Raw genomic sequence first — 15723 nt, 5'->3', positions numbered from 1 at the left:
GAAGCAAGGTTACTTGCGAAACGGCTGCCGTCGTCCGACGTGGCACACCCTCATCCTCCCTCACTACCTGTACCCCTGATGTGATCGTGGAATAAAAAGAAAAATATTTTATTCGACCTTTGGAGTGCGACCTTTCATCTCTTCATTGTGGATCATATATATATATATATATATATATATATATATATATATATATATATACACACCACCTAGAGTCCATACATTTCAGGCTTAACCACACTCACACAGACACACACACAGACAGACCCACACTTCCATTCACATCACTGGGTTGTCTGTGTCATACTGGACGGATCCTCCTTGGAGACACTCTTTGTTACCACTTATACTCTGACCAAGATGGGAATTCTGAACACAGGGCTCCTCATCTAATATATAAAGCTGAGTGTATGCATGTTTGTATGTATGTGTGTATATATGTGTGTATGTGTGTATGTGTGCACGTGTGTGTGTGTGTGTGTGTGTATGTCTGCTAAAGGAATTCACACCATCGCATATAGAATTATGAAATTTTGCACAGACACTCCAATTGACTCAGGGAACGTCATAGACTATGTTTTCAGGGGACATTTTAATCCAACGCTTTACTATTTAGTTGTTCACCAAAAAAACCTGCCTCCATTAAAGTTATTGGAACTGGGAGCCACAGTGCAGCCAGAACATCAGAAGAGTTGCGCAGCCACGCCCTTACATGGAAAGTTGGTGTGTTACAATGCAGCCAGGGAAAGAGACAAACAGACAGAGACAGGGAGACAGGGAAAGAGACAGACAAAGAGACACATAAAGAGACAGGAAGAGAGAGACAGGCAGGGAAAGTGATAGACAGGGAAAGAGACAGACGGACAGACAGGGAAAGAGACCGACACAGACAAAGAGACAGACACAGACAAAGAGACAGACAGAGACAGACAGGGAAAGACAGGGAAAGAGACAGAGAAAGAGACAGACAGACTGGGAAAGAGATAGCGAGAAAGACAGGGAAAGAGACAGACAGACAGGGAAAGTAATAGAGGGACAGACAGAGAAAGCGATAGAGAGACAGACAGGGAAAGCGATAGAGAGACAGACAGGGAAAGCGATAGAGAGACAGACAGGGAAGTCGATAGACAGACAGGGAAAGAGATAGACAGGGAAAGAGACAAAGAGACAGACAGAGGCAGACAGGGAAAGAGACAGACAGACAAAGAAATAGAGAGAGACAGACAGACAGACACAGAGAGAGGCAGACAGAGAGGGAGAAAGAGAGGGAGACAGACAGAGACTGGGAGAGAAACAGGGAGACAGTTACTATCCCGGGCAACACTACTACAGCTAGTATTAAATAAGAATGACATTAAACTGTTAAAATAGGCTTTACAAACTGGAGAGTCAGTAAAAAGAATGTTTTCATAGGATAATAAACTTATATGTAACTTTTAACAAAGAGCTTCATTTTATAGTCTATTTTTACATAAAAAAAAGTTAAATTTGGCTTTTTAAGCATCATCCTAGTGTTCTAAAATCTCTATGACAACACTTTAGGTCTTACAGTGAGAAGTATACAAGGCACTCCCAAGATGATTTGAAGAAATATTTATTCATGTGCGTAACAAAACGTTTTTGGTCCTATGTGGACCTTCCTCAGTAGCAAATGTGTGAGGGAACACGCTGTGTGGGCTGTCAAACGCGGAATCCACCGCTGTATGGGGGCAGCACTCTGGAGCTCAGGTGGGAGCTCCGGAATTCAGTGCAGGTAACCGCGGCCAGGCTTGGTATTACTGAAGATTCCTCCAGTAGCCAGTCCGAAGCTGGCTGCGGCATTTCCGCACCCAATCCGCACAAAATCCGCAGCAAAATGCAACAAAGCGCATGCGGATTTGGATGCGGATTTCGGTGCGGTCTTTTCCCGCAGGTGCGGAAATCTTACTGAGCCTCAGGAATTTTCCTGAGAAAATTATTTTTTCTAGTGCGCACAGGGCCTAAAAGTGTATCTGTAAATAGAAATAATTGACCTATTTAGAAAAACAAAGATATAGATAACATTAAAAATGTACACTGCTTCTTGTGGGGCCTTTCTCTATGATGCATTCTTGACCTTCATTGCTTGAGAGCAGAGGATACAAAACACTCTCCAAAGTAATGACAGTTTTTCACTTCAAGTGTTAAATGTACTCTCTAATCCTGTCTCTACATGCTCTTCTGGCAGAGTTCCTGTATTCCTTGTGCTTCTTCCAGCATTAGAAAAGGTGCAGTCATATGGTGTAACCTGATCTCAATGACATTGAAGGACATTGCTTTTTTTTCCTCCAGATCTTCGCATATAAGATGAGCTGAACAGCTTTTTTAAGGTATTTTTATTACCTCAATTAAAGTATTAAACCATTAGTTTACATTTTCTGCCGATTATACAAGTGATTAACATGTAAATTTGTGGTGCTGAGAATAGTGTGTCTTGTTCAGCTTCTTCCATGATTGTAGCTTGTTGCCTACAGATTATAAAAAGTAGCTGGAATTCTCTATGCTAATAGCGCGGCAGTTTAATTTGTCATTCAACTTCACTGACCTTGAATGGAATGTTAAAATCTAAAGCTGGAACACGGGCGGTGTTTATACACCTCCGACTAGTTATTTACTATACATGTAGAAACGATTGCTGCACTGAAAATCAAATTTATACCGTGTTGTCATAACCATAGCTTAAAGGACAATTGATCCTGAATTACAGCACAGCCTTAAAAGATATTTTTACCCGAAGCTTAGAAATGGCCACATACTAGCAAGTCACAAATCTGATTTAAAGTTCATTTGTTTGGTTTGTTTTACTCAAATGTATTACAATTTTTCAGTTTCGTCGTATGCTTAACTCTGCAAAAAGGCGACACAGGCAATGGTTGTCACTTATAAATGATCTTTTCGCAAACAAATAGTAAAACTGTAGGTCTGTACTTTGAACAAGCTGACAAAAAGTTTATCTGTATTGACTAACATAATAATCGTGAAAAAACGCTCACATCATTATCACCCGATAAATGAGCAAAACATTCATTCATTGGGGGAAATTATCTATTGCACAAAACAAAAAATTGCCATTCTCGTTGGTGCATGATGTGGAAGCAGAGCTATGGCAGTCTATGCGCAGTGAGCGATTTATTACAGATTGCTGAGTGCTCACCATGTAACTATAGTCTGCATGGGTAAACCGGTTATTAAATGACTGCTGATCGGTAATTGTTTACTGATCGATGGTCGTATCGTGCTGCTGGTCGATCCATGTAAATGAACCCTTAGTCATGTGTTGGCATACCTTTTCTTATTTGCGTTTGTAAGGGGGTGCTCCAGCACAATCTTGTTTGTGTAAGTAGTGCTTTGTAGGAAAAGTAAAAGTTGTTGGTCATGTCTGCTGATGTAGTTTATTTGGCGCCACATAGACTTTGTGCTAGAGTAGAGCTTGATTAAAGGGGTGGTTCACTACTCTGCAGTAATGACCCCATCCCTGGAAAACTGATAGGGAAGGCTTTTTCTAAATACCTTGATCAGCCAATTCTGCCAATAAACGGCGCTATTGCAGTCCACTCATCCCCATGAAGTGAACCCTGGGCTCTCTGACCTCTGAGATCCAGTTGACCTGACATCACCACGGCCTGCCCCAGTCTTCCTGAGTGGATGGGATGTGGGCGGAATTTCACCGCTCATCAAACCCAGTATCACTCTTGCGGCGCTCTGCAGTGAAGGAGGGAGGGTGCGACATGCTGTTCTGTGACGCTGGGCAGCTATGATGAGCAGTGAAATGCTGCCCACAGCATAGTCACTCATGAAGACTGGTGCTGGCCGTGATGTCTGGTCAACTGGAAGTTGATGTGACATCACCGGATCCCAGAGGTTACGGAGCCCCAGGGGTCACTACATGGGATGATTGGTCCACAATAGCGCCGCTCACATCCAGAATTGGCTGATCAAGGTATTTAGAAAAAGTCTTCCCTATCAGTTTTACAGGAATGTGATCACTACTGTAGAGTAGTGAACCACCCCTTTAATGTTTCTTACCAAGCGAGGCTGATCTCATTAATGAGGCTCTGTCTAATTATTGATGAGGCGCAGCTCTAGAGGAAGATTTTGTTTATAAAAGTGATAGTAAGCTGTATGGGCCTTTATATGGCTGCATCAATATTTAGTTCACAAACATAAGGCTTAATAATGAACGTGTTTTTGCCAGTTTTATGGCATAGAATGATTTGCAACATTTTTGGACAACTTCAAGCTGTGCAAAAATTTGCACATTTTTGCTATTTCATGCCAGCTTTTCTTGAACTCTACCAAAGTGAGCTGAACTGAGGTGTGATGCGGATGGCAATGCCCATCCAACAAATTCATGAAAAGCTGTGATGTGCCTTACCCTGGAAATGTTACTCTAATCATTGATGAAACTGTATGCCACTTGTACGATGTGCCTGATAATTTAAGTGAATTAGGCACATCTTACTTTAGTACACTGTCACGAGTGTCTCCCATCCTAGAGACTTGTGACAACTCTGGGATCTGATCATCTTATTACTAGGTGTTTTAAATGTATTTGACCAACCTGATGCCCTAACGCGCATTTTGCATTTTGTATTGTTCACTTTGTCATGGTGACTCGCCTTGACAAAGCAAACAATGCAAGACGCGAAACATGGACTTGGGCATCCACTTGGGATCTCCTGCACTCTCCTCATTAGCTCTTTCAGGTAATATTACACTGTACAATCTGGTGAGTACTGGCTTTTTACTTACATGTTCGTCACACCGTTGCTTCACCACTACTAGATTTTGAGTGCAGGTTACTAAACCTCACAGATTTTTGTGTTTTTTTTCTAGTCTAATTCCCTTGTTCTATTTAACTGTTAGGGTACATGCCCACCCTTTGGAGATTTTTCTTATTTCTACATTGGGGTTTTTATATGAGATGCGGCAATAATTCTCTTTTCTATATTTCGATATTTGTATCATATACATGTATTGTGATCCTATTATTACATTCTACCAGATCATTGCATTATCGTTGTATTTTTTTGGCTTTTGTTCTATATTTTTTTGTCTAATTAATGTTGGATGTACAATTTTTAATGTAATTCAATAACAATCATGTTTTAAATTCTATTTGCACCTTTAGTCTACATCCTTCTCCATTTATTTCTATTGTTATCTTAGTGGATATGTCCCAAACACACCACACTGGGATTTTTTTTTTATAAATTCCACCTCTGGTTATGACATAAATTTATTATTTTTTTAATGGATATTCTTCTTCTACTGCAGGTGCTATGTCGCATTTGATGCCAAAACAGTAGAAACCACTCACACGCGACCACTTTTTTGGAAAGTACACCTCTTGAAGAATTCATATAGAGGTGTAGTGAGCATTTTAAATGGAAAACTTATTTTTGTCCATTAAAATTTTGTTTTAGCCCCAAGTTTTTAATTTTCAAAGAGGCTATTAAGAGAAAATGGACCACATCATTTGTTATGCAATTTATCCCAAATTCGCCAATATTTTGTATGTGGTTAGATACAAGTTTTTTAGGTACAATGCAAATCTCAGAAGGGAAGGAGCACCATAATCAAATGCAGATTTTGCTGGAATGGTCATGTCATATTGGCAAAGCCCCAGAGGTGCCACAACATGAGAACTGTCTATAAGTGACCACATTTTACAAACGGCACCCCTTAGTTTATTTTTACAAGGGGAAATAGCTAAAAACAGGCCCCATAATTTGTTAATCAATTTCTGTTGAAAGTGGCAATACCCCACATTTAAACTGTAGGGAAGGATTGTAGGAACTGAATTTTGCGGCCTAGAATTTTGTGGTCCAGATTTTTGTAGAATAGTTTGTGGACACCATTAGCAGAGCCCCTGATGTGCTTAAACAGTAGACATCCCCTCAAGTGACCCTTTATTAGAATTTACACCTAATTAGGAATTCATCTATGGGTGTAGTATTTTTACACTATGGGCATTTTCCAAAAACACTCAGCGGAAGTTGCAGAGCGAAAATTGCAAATCTGCCATTGTAGTGCCCACTACATTGTATCACCCAATAGATTGGGCCCAGCTTGTGCTTCTGGAACCACGCACCTGTTAAAAGTTGTCATGGCGACCTCCGGTTGCCATGTCAATGATCCGGTCCTTGCAATGATGTTGAGGGGGTACCGAAATGATGGGAGAGGGTGCGCACTCCTTCCCACATCTCACAGCTTCTTAAATATTGGGATCGATATTGATCACTTACTTTAGGGGAGTAAACAGCCTGAGTCAATGCAGGAACCACTCCTCATTGTGAGAGCTGGGTCTCAGCTGTCACGTAAGACGAGCTTCAAGCAGCGATTACGCAGGCACAGCTCCTGTGATTTCCGCAAATGGATGTTCTGGTGCATCATGGGGATCGTGTAGGTACAGTAGCTGTGCCAAGACAATCACCACCGAGAGCACAGCTTAAGGCCCCCTTCACAAGTCCGTGATTCTGGTACGTGTTTGGTCCGTTTCCTCACGTGCCGGAGACACGGGCACAAGTAGACCCATTAAAATTAATGGGTCTGCGCTCACATCTATGTTTTGCCATGGACCGTGTGTCCGTGTGGAGCATATGTGTGCCCGTGTGCTCCACACGTAGACATGTCCGTTTTTCTCCGGCATCACGGGTGTCACACGGACCACACCCGGACCGCACGGATGTGATGCGTGTGACACACACCGGAGAAAACACACATGCCTGTGAAGAAAAAATAATTTCTATACTCACCTTCTCCAGCACTGCTGTCTCTGCCTCCGCTGTCACTTGTTTGCGACCCCCGCTCATTATGCTCATGAATATTCACTCCGCTGCGGGTCGGAAGCAGCAGCAGCGGGGATTCGGCAGGACGGGAGACCGCAGATCAGCACCATGGACAGCAACGCCGGGGACAGGTAAAAGTTTTCGTTCTCCGTATGTTATCATGGATAGCACACGGAGAACACACGTGTGCCATAAACACGGTACACGGAGGGCAATACGCACCTTTGACACATCTGTGAAAAACATGCGTGGTTTTCACGGACGTGTGAAAGAGGCCTAAGTGATAGCTGAGCACTGGACATCACTGCCAGCGCCAATGCCTGCACCTTCCCTGGCTTTTTAACCCCTTAAATTCCTGCAAACACTAGCAATAATAACATAAAATAGGCTAGGAGTGGGAGGGGTTCCTTCTCTCACTCCATTAAGTAATTTTTAGCTGATGATTTTTGGAATAGCAATCCTGGGTCCAAACATTACCTCCAAATAAGCCATCTACAAGAGCATGGTCTAGAAGGCGCTCTGTCAGAGTAACTCTGACAGGTGTACTGCAATGCAGTACATGTGTATTGCAATACATTATAGCAGTGATCAGAGTAATAAAAGTTAAAGTCCCATTTTGGGTCTAAGTTCACATATTTGGTATTGTGGCATCTGGAACAACAAGATGTATTAAACTGTCACACTATTTAAATTTAACCCCTACAGCGAAAAGTGTAAAAAAAATAAAAAATAAAAAAATAACAGCAAAAACTTTGGTTTTTTTTCATCTTACAGCAACAAAAAAGTGGAAAAAAATGAGATAAAAAAAATTGCAAGGAAATATAAATGGTGTGTCTGAAAACATCATCTTTCCCCCAAAATACAAGCCCCAACACAGCTCTGTCAGCAAAAAAAAATTAAAAAAGCTACAATTGTAAGAATAAGGCCATGACATTTTTTTTTAAAATATTTTTATTCTATAAAAGCGGCATAAAATAAACATAAAAATTACATAAGTGGTAATGCTGCATTGTTAGTGAGACAAAGAATAAAGCTTTCATATCAGTTTTACACTATTTATATCAAATAGAGGGAAATATAAGAAAAAAAATAAAAAATAAGCATTTTTTCCATCCACAAAAAATAGGAGTACACAACAGTCCAAGTGAATCAAGTATAATACTTTGTTAATGTCAAAAAAATATGATAATAAATGCAAACCACACAATTCCCCGACGTACGTTTCGCTACCCGGCTTCTACAGGGGGCGTGCTGGGCAGGAAAAAGGAAGGAGATTAAATACACCTGTCCAACCAATTGAGAACCCTGGAGCCAGGCAGGAGGTTACGTTCATACTGAGGGAGGCAACGGACTGATGCAAGCGCTCACAGGGTTCTCAATTGGTTGGGCAGGTGTATTTAATCCCCTTCCTTTTTCCTGCCCGGCACGCCCCCTGTAGAAGTCGGGTAGCGAAACGTACATCGGGAAATTGGACGTTCGCGGTACTCTACTCTATTCCCAGGTAATTTTGCTTTTTGTGGTGATTGTTGTGGTTGTATTATTGACGTACTTGCATCTAGCATGTTGTAGGACACTATATGTCTACGGACGTACAGTGGACCGACTTCTTGTATGCACCTTGTGCAACTTTAATGATGGTGCTGGTGCCACAGCAATGCCTCACAGAGTAACTGGGTTTTAGCACAAGATGGATAAGCAGTGACCAATGGTGCTTTTTGGTAGCACATGAACATCTTGTATTACATGACATATGGGTTATGTGCAATAATTGGCACATGGACACTTTCTATATATATGTAACTGATCAAGATTTTGTGTGTTATGATAAGCACAGGCCACTTTAATGTTATTATATGTGCAATATATATACCGCTTTGTCCAAAAATACCTTTTTCAACTGCAACTATCATTTTTAATTGTGTGGTTTGTGTTTATTATCATATTTTTTTGACATTAATAAAGTATTATACTTGATTCACTTGGACTGTTGTGTACTATTTTTTGTGGGGGGAAAATGCTTATTTCCCTCTTTTTGATATAATAATTGTCTTTTGGAGTGTCCTCATATGGATTTGACCAATATTGTGTTGTTACAGTTTTACAATATGGAGAATGGTGTATAAAAAAACAAAAAAAAACCCCAACAATTCGTGTATTTCTGTTTCTTCTTGATTCCGCCTCACAAAAAGCAGAATAGAAAGTAATCAAAAAGTATGTGGTACTAATAAAACTCCAACTCATCCCACAGAGATCAAGCCCTCACATGTCTCTGTCAGCAGAAAAATAAAAAAAAATTATAGCTTTCAGAATATTGATGTGCAAATTTTTATTACTTTTATTTTGAAAAAAACGTGTTTTTAGTGTGATAGTAGCTGACATTGTACTGACCGGAGGAATAAGGCTGCTTTATAACTTATACCGCAATATGAACCTCGGAAAAAGTAAATAAATAAATATAGTCATCAAATCTTAAACTGTTCTGGATTTTTTATCATTCTGCCTCCAAAAGATCCCAAAACGGCTCAGTTTTATGTATAAGGGCTTGTTCGCACGTAAATGCTGAAATGTCTGCAACGATTTAACAGTACATGTGCACATCAAATCGCTGCAGAAACACTGTGTAATGGATGCAGTGTTTCAGCAGATTACATGCCGATTTCATGCGCTCGGGATGCAGCCTCCAACATAGACAGAGTGGCAGCTGCATCCATAGCACAAAGAATAATTGACATGCTGCTTTTATGAACACACGGATTTGGGTCAAAATTTTAGCACCCAAATTGCTGCGTTCAAAAAAGCAACGTGTGCACGGATTACATAGATTGTGCAGGGGACACAGGACGCATGCATTTGTGCCGCAGTGCTAAATGCAGCGTAAATGCAAGCTATTATGCAACGTGCGCACGAGCCCTTAGGCTATGTGCGCACTTTGCTTTTTTTCATGCATTTCAGCAGCGTTGAGTTACAGCGTTTTAATGCAAAATGCATGCGTTTTGATTTCCAGGCAAAGTCTATTGAAAATAGGGCTTTCTTGTGCGCATGATGCATTTACAAACGCTGTATTTTAGTTGCGGAAAATTTGTCAAAATCCCTGCGTTTGAAGAAGCAACATGTCAATTGTTTTTGCCATTTTGGCTGCGTTTTAATAACATTGAAGTCAATGAGAAATGTCTAAATGCTTATTTTTCAAGAAAGAATGCGTTTCACTTGCTTTTTACTAGCGATCTGCATGTGTTTTTGACATAATAAACGCAGGTCTTTCGGTCTCTCTCTCTCTGTCGGTCGGTCTGTCAGTCGGTCTGTCTCTCTGTTTCTGTCTCTATCTCTCTCTCTGTCTATGTTGGTCTCTCCCTCACACCCCCTCTCTCATACTCACCGATCCACGATCACCAGCGCTGCGCTGCACGACATTCACACTGTGGCGGCTTCTCTTTTGAAAATGCCGGCCGCTCATTAATCCATCACGTATTCCCTGCTTCCTCCGCCCACCGGCATCTATGATTGGTTGCAGTCAGACACTCCCCCATGCTGAGTGACAGCTGTCTCACTGCAACCAATCACAGCCGCCGGTGGGCGTGTCTATATCGAGCAGTTAAAAAAATAAATAAATAATTTTAAAAATATGATGTGCGGTCCCCCCCAATTTGGATGCCAGCCAGGGTAAAGCCACATGGCTGAAGGCTGGTATTCTCAGGATAGGGAGCTCCACGTTATGAGGAGCCCCCCAGTCTAACAATATCAGCCAGCAGCCGCCCGTAATTGCCGCATTTATTAGATGTGACAGTCCCGAGACTCTACCTTGCTCATCCCGAATTGCCCTGGTGCGGTGGCAAACGTGGTAATAAGGAGTTAATGGCAGCAGCCCATAGCTGCCACTCAGTCCTAGGTTAATCATGGCAGGCATCTCCCCGAGATACCTTCCATGATTAACCTGTAAGTTAAAGAAAATAAACACACATCCAAAAAATCCTTTATTTGTAATGAAAGACAAAAAACCCCCTCTTTCACCACTTTATTAATCCCTCAAAAACAACTCCAGGTCCGACGTAATCCACGCAAGGTCCCACGACGCTTCCAGCTCTGCTGCATCGGAAACTGACAGGAGCGGCAGTAGAACACCACCGCTCCTGTGAGCTCCATGCAGCAACTGAAGTGAGTCGCGCGATCAGCTGTGCTGTCACTGAGGTTACCCGCGGACACCGCTCTCAGGTAGAGGACTGCATCTGTGGCCGTGAGTAACCTGAGTGAAAGCACAGCTGATTGCACGGCTCACTGCAGTCACTCAGGGGATTTGCAATCACAGATGAGTCCTTCACGTGTGACCGCAAATCAGGCTGCCACACAGAGAGAGCAGCGAGATGTCAGTGAAATCGGGTGAAGCTCTGACGCCATTGCTGTGGACTCCTGTGTCCTGGCACTAACCTCAGAGGTTCATCTGAGTTCATGACAGCCCACAGACACAGAGCCACGGGATGACAATGAAGTCGGGTGGAGTTCATCCGAGTTCATTCTCATCGCCCGACTGTCTGTGTCTGCTGTCAGCGGACATGTAGCAAAGCTGAATTGCCGGGGGAACGCACTGACAAAAATGTATCCAAAACGCATGTAAAATGCATGCAAAATGCATCCAAAAAACATGCGTTTTGGATGCATTCTTTTTGTCAACACGCAGCGTCATGTCTGCCAGAGGGTTCATTGTTTTCCGCACTTCTCAGGACGCAATATGCGCACATAGCCTAAATCTCTGAAAAACATGATTCAGACAAAATTCCCAAAAAATTCACTGTAATGAGGCAGATTGAGTAACTTTGGACTCCAGTCAGGCCTGTGGTCCAGCGGTGTCCATCTTTTTACGTGTCTTTTTAGGTGTGCACAAAAGCGCAGTCAGCAACAGTTTTGTGCATCTTTTAAAACAAGGACATCGCTGGATAACTCCAACCATAAAAAAAATAAGTTTCACTCAGGTCCATAATCTGGTATTGGAAATACAGGGGGCTTCCGTGTCACTTGTAGTGCAAAGGCTCTGGAAACGGCTATAGCTCCCCCCCAAAAAAGAAATCCAGCAAAATCTGTGCTTGCAAATTCGAATGCTGTCCTCTGTTCTGAATCCCACAGTGTGCTTAAATCACAGTTAACGGCTGATTTTTCGTTTTCTGTTTCTTTTTTGTCGCTCCCCTTCTTCCAAGAGCCTTACGTTTTTTATTTTTTGATTAATCATGCCATGTAAGAGCTTACGTTTTGCGGAACAAGTTGTACTTTTAAATGAAACCATGAGTTTTACCATATAGTGTACTGGAAAATGGCCAAAAAAATCCAAATGCGGAAAAATTGCAAAAAAAGTGCAATTGCACGATTATTTTTAAGATATTTTATTCACAGTGTCCACTATATAGAAAAACTGATGTGTATATATATTGACCCTCTAATGTACCCAGAGGATCTCGCTGCAGTCACACTCTTTTCCTGGCCTACTTATTAAGGTTTATCAATATTCACTGCTTCCCCCTCCTACCTTTTGTGCCAGTGTCTGTGACTGGTTGCAAACTGCTATACATGTCCACACACGTCCCCACCCTGTGTTGGTGCCTGTGACTGTGATTGGTTATAAGTCACTGTGATTGGTTATAGTCAGATTGCTCTATAGTAGTGTAAAAAAAGAGAAATAATTTAAAAAAATGACATAGGGTTCCACCCTATCTTGATAGCCAGCAAGGGTAAAACAACAGCTGAAGGCTGCAGCCCCCACCTGTGAGCTTTACTGTGGCTGGATGTGACCGTGCCCTGCAACCTCAGATATAGCAGCGTCGGGACCATCGTGAAACCTTCGTGTGGATTACGTCAGACCTGCAGGAATGTTTTTGGAGTTAATAAATTGGTCAAAGAGGGTGTTTTTGTTTTTTTAAATAAAGAATTTTTTGCTGTGTGTTTATTTGTTTTGACTTAGAGGATTAGTAATGGGGGAGTCTTATAGATCCCTACCTATTACTATTCTGTCTTGATGACAGCTGACAACTCCCAGCTGTCATTAACCCCTTATACTACCTCAATTGCCACCACATCAGGGCAATTGGGATGAGCTAGGTAAAGCGTCGGAATTGTCACATCTAATAGATGCGACAATTTCCAGTTGCTGGGGGGGTTGCTATTTTTAGGCCAGGGAAAGCACAATAACCATGGGCGTCCCCAGGCTGAAAATAAAAGCCCTCAGCTGTCAGCTTTATCTTGGCTGCGTATCAAAATGGCGGGACTGCACACCATTTTTTTAAATTATTTATTTAAACAATTTAAGAAAGCCACATGTGGTCCCTCTTATTTTGATAAACAGCCAAGATTTTGCGCATAGCTGGGGCTGGAGCCTGTAGCAATATGCTTTATCTGCACTGGGTATTTATGTACTGGGCATCCTACGTCTTTTTTTATTTATTTTTACACTTTACTCGGGCAGACAAATAGTCTTTATGTGGGCAAACAATCTTGCCTTAATTACACACAGGTGGATTATATTTATCATCATCAGTCATTTAGGATAACATTGGATCATTCTGAGATCCTTAATGAACTTCTGGAGTGAGTTTGCTGCACTGAAAGTAAAGAGGCCGAATAATATTGCACGCCCCAATTTTCAGTTATTTATTTTTTAGAAAAGTTTAAAACAAGCAATACATATCGTTCAATTTCACAATTGTGTGACACTTGTTGTTGATTTTTCGCTATAAAATTTAGATTTTTATCTTTATGTTTGAAGTCTAAAATGTGAGAAAAGGTTGAATAAATCAAGGGAGCCGAATTCACAAGGCACTGTATGTGATATTGGTGTAGAAATTGTACAGCAAACTTTATTTTCCATTTTCTCTTTGTACTCCTGTGAAATAAAAAAAATGAGATTCATTATTGTGAGAAAAAGTAAAATTCTTTTAATTCCTGTAAAGCACCTAAAGGATTAATAAAGTTCTTGAATGTTGTTTTGAGAACTTAGAGGGATGCAATCTTTAAAATGGTGTCAGGAGACATGTTTACAAAAAGTAGTTATTTTTAATTGTGTCTCTTTTTCTCTCATTCACTTTTTTTTTCTTTCTTTCTTTCTTTCTTTCTTTTTTTCTTTCTTCTTTCTTTCTTTCTCACTCTCTCACTCCCACTCTTTCTTTCAATTTCATGCTTTCTTTATTTTTGTTTTTCCCTTATTTCTTTATTTCTCTTCTTTCTCATTCGCATTTCTTCCTTCTTTCCTTACTTCCTTTGTTTCTTTTTCTATCTTTTTCTTTCTTTTTCCTTCTTTTTCTTTCTTTCTTATTCCTATACACTTCTTTCTTTTAATTTCATGCTTTCTCTTTCCTTCTCATTTCATTCTTTTCTTTCTTTTTCTTTCTTTCTTTCTCTCATTCATTCATTCATTCGTTCATTAATTCTTTCTTTTTTATTTTCCTTAGCTTTATAGAGAGAAGCTTATACTAAAGCAAGTTAGAAACATATGGTAGATTTTCTTTTTCTTTGTTTTTCTCTTATTCCCACTCAGCTCCTTTCTCATTCACACTTCTTCCTTCTTTCCTTCCTTCCTTTTTCTTTCTTTCTTTCTTTCTTTCTTTCTTTCTTTCTTTTTCTTTCTTTCTTTTTTTCTTTCTTTCTTTCTTTCATAGAGAGAAGCTTATACTATGAACAGATTTAAACCAAGCTAGAAACATATGGTAGATTTTCAAAGTGTTTTCTCTTCTTGCAGTACCTGAGGAGGGATGCAAAGCAGCTGCTCCTGTATTTGCAGTCAGAGACTCATGTTTATTTAGTGCTTAGCATTTAGTTTGGAGACAGGACATTTTCTTCAGCTATTGATTCTGGACATTAAATTCTAATAAAATGAAATACAAATTTTATTGCTTATCATTATATTCTTTTTACTTTTTTTGATACTTAATGGTATACTTATGTTAATGATTCTGCCACCCCTGTGAACATTTCTGGAGCTCAGGTAAGCTTACATCTGTACTGATCATTGGTTTGGGCACATTTCCTTGTATGCTGTTTAGAAAAAGACCTAATGTAACTACTTTGAAAGTACTAATCATCATAAACATACATATCTGTACTTGTATAAAGACTTCTTTGTAAAAAAAAAAAAAAAAAAGGTTGTGCGTTACTTTAACATTGCAGACATATGTAAAAAAAAAACCAATCAGTGATGCAACAATTTCAGAGTCGTTTGTGCTTTTCTCATCCTAATGAGACACAAGTAGAATGTTCCCATGGCATTTGCTAATAAAACCCCAAAGGCATTGTATCTGCTAATACATGCTATGGAGTTGGCGGTATCTAAAGTTGGCACTTGTGCCAAAGCAGTACAAGTAGGGCGATAAAATATATGTGCTTTACAGAATAAGTTAATAGAGTTTTTCATATTTTTCATTTTGCTTGGGACAATATATTGTTTATATATTTGCTTTTTTCAAAATAATCATAGATTTAGACACTTCTCCATGACATATGCCAGTAAGAGAATATTGATGTTCTCGGTAATTCTTTATGTACTCCCTTCAATCTCACCTCCCAATAAGTGCATGGTGTTTACGTGTTCTTTTTTAGGTTTTCTAGGCTGTGAGTTGATGGGATCAGAACTGAATGTATTCTTTGGCAGCACTATGTAGATTGTATCATAAATCTATACGTCTATTTACATTTTTGTTGTATTTGTCACCTTTCGCACTGATACAGTGCAGATGTCTTATTTAGTACATTACATATGAGGGAGGGCTGGGTTAGGTTGGCTGCCCTAGGCATAAGTGAGAAAACTGCTATGAATCAGAAAGTGAGCCAGCATCTGCAGGACCAGCTCAAACCGCTCTTAACCCCTCCCATTCCTTCAGTAAGATCATTGTCAGCGTACGCCTCCTACTAAAACATTTCAAACGTCAGTGAAACACTCTAC

The 15723-nt window shown here is 40.4% G+C and overlaps 1 protein-coding gene across 2 annotated transcripts in view; it reads left to right on the top strand.

Moving 5' to 3' along the window:
- The first annotated feature begins 2298 nt into the window (after positions 1 to 2298).
- The window catches only part of LOC142303519 (monocarboxylate transporter 2-like), a 209979-nt gene continuing 196554 nt past the window's right edge, over positions 2299 to 15723 (top strand). Inside the window, exon 1 of one of the 2 annotated variants that reach the window (XM_075344949.1) lies at positions 2299 to 2348. The gene's annotated coding sequence lies outside the window, so the exon portion shown is untranslated. Of the gene's footprint in view, positions 2349 to 15690 lie in introns of those variants that run through there. The other variant, XM_075344948.1, reaches the window with a different exon arrangement.

This window comes from Anomaloglossus baeobatrachus, chromosome 4 (assembly GCF_048569485.1).
Source record: "Anomaloglossus baeobatrachus isolate aAnoBae1 chromosome 4, aAnoBae1.hap1, whole genome shotgun sequence".
NCBI lineage: Eukaryota > Metazoa > Chordata > Amphibia > Anura > Aromobatidae > Anomaloglossus > Anomaloglossus baeobatrachus.
The sequence above is the reverse complement of the archived record's forward strand: the minus strand, read 5'-3'. Positions and strand labels throughout refer to the sequence as shown.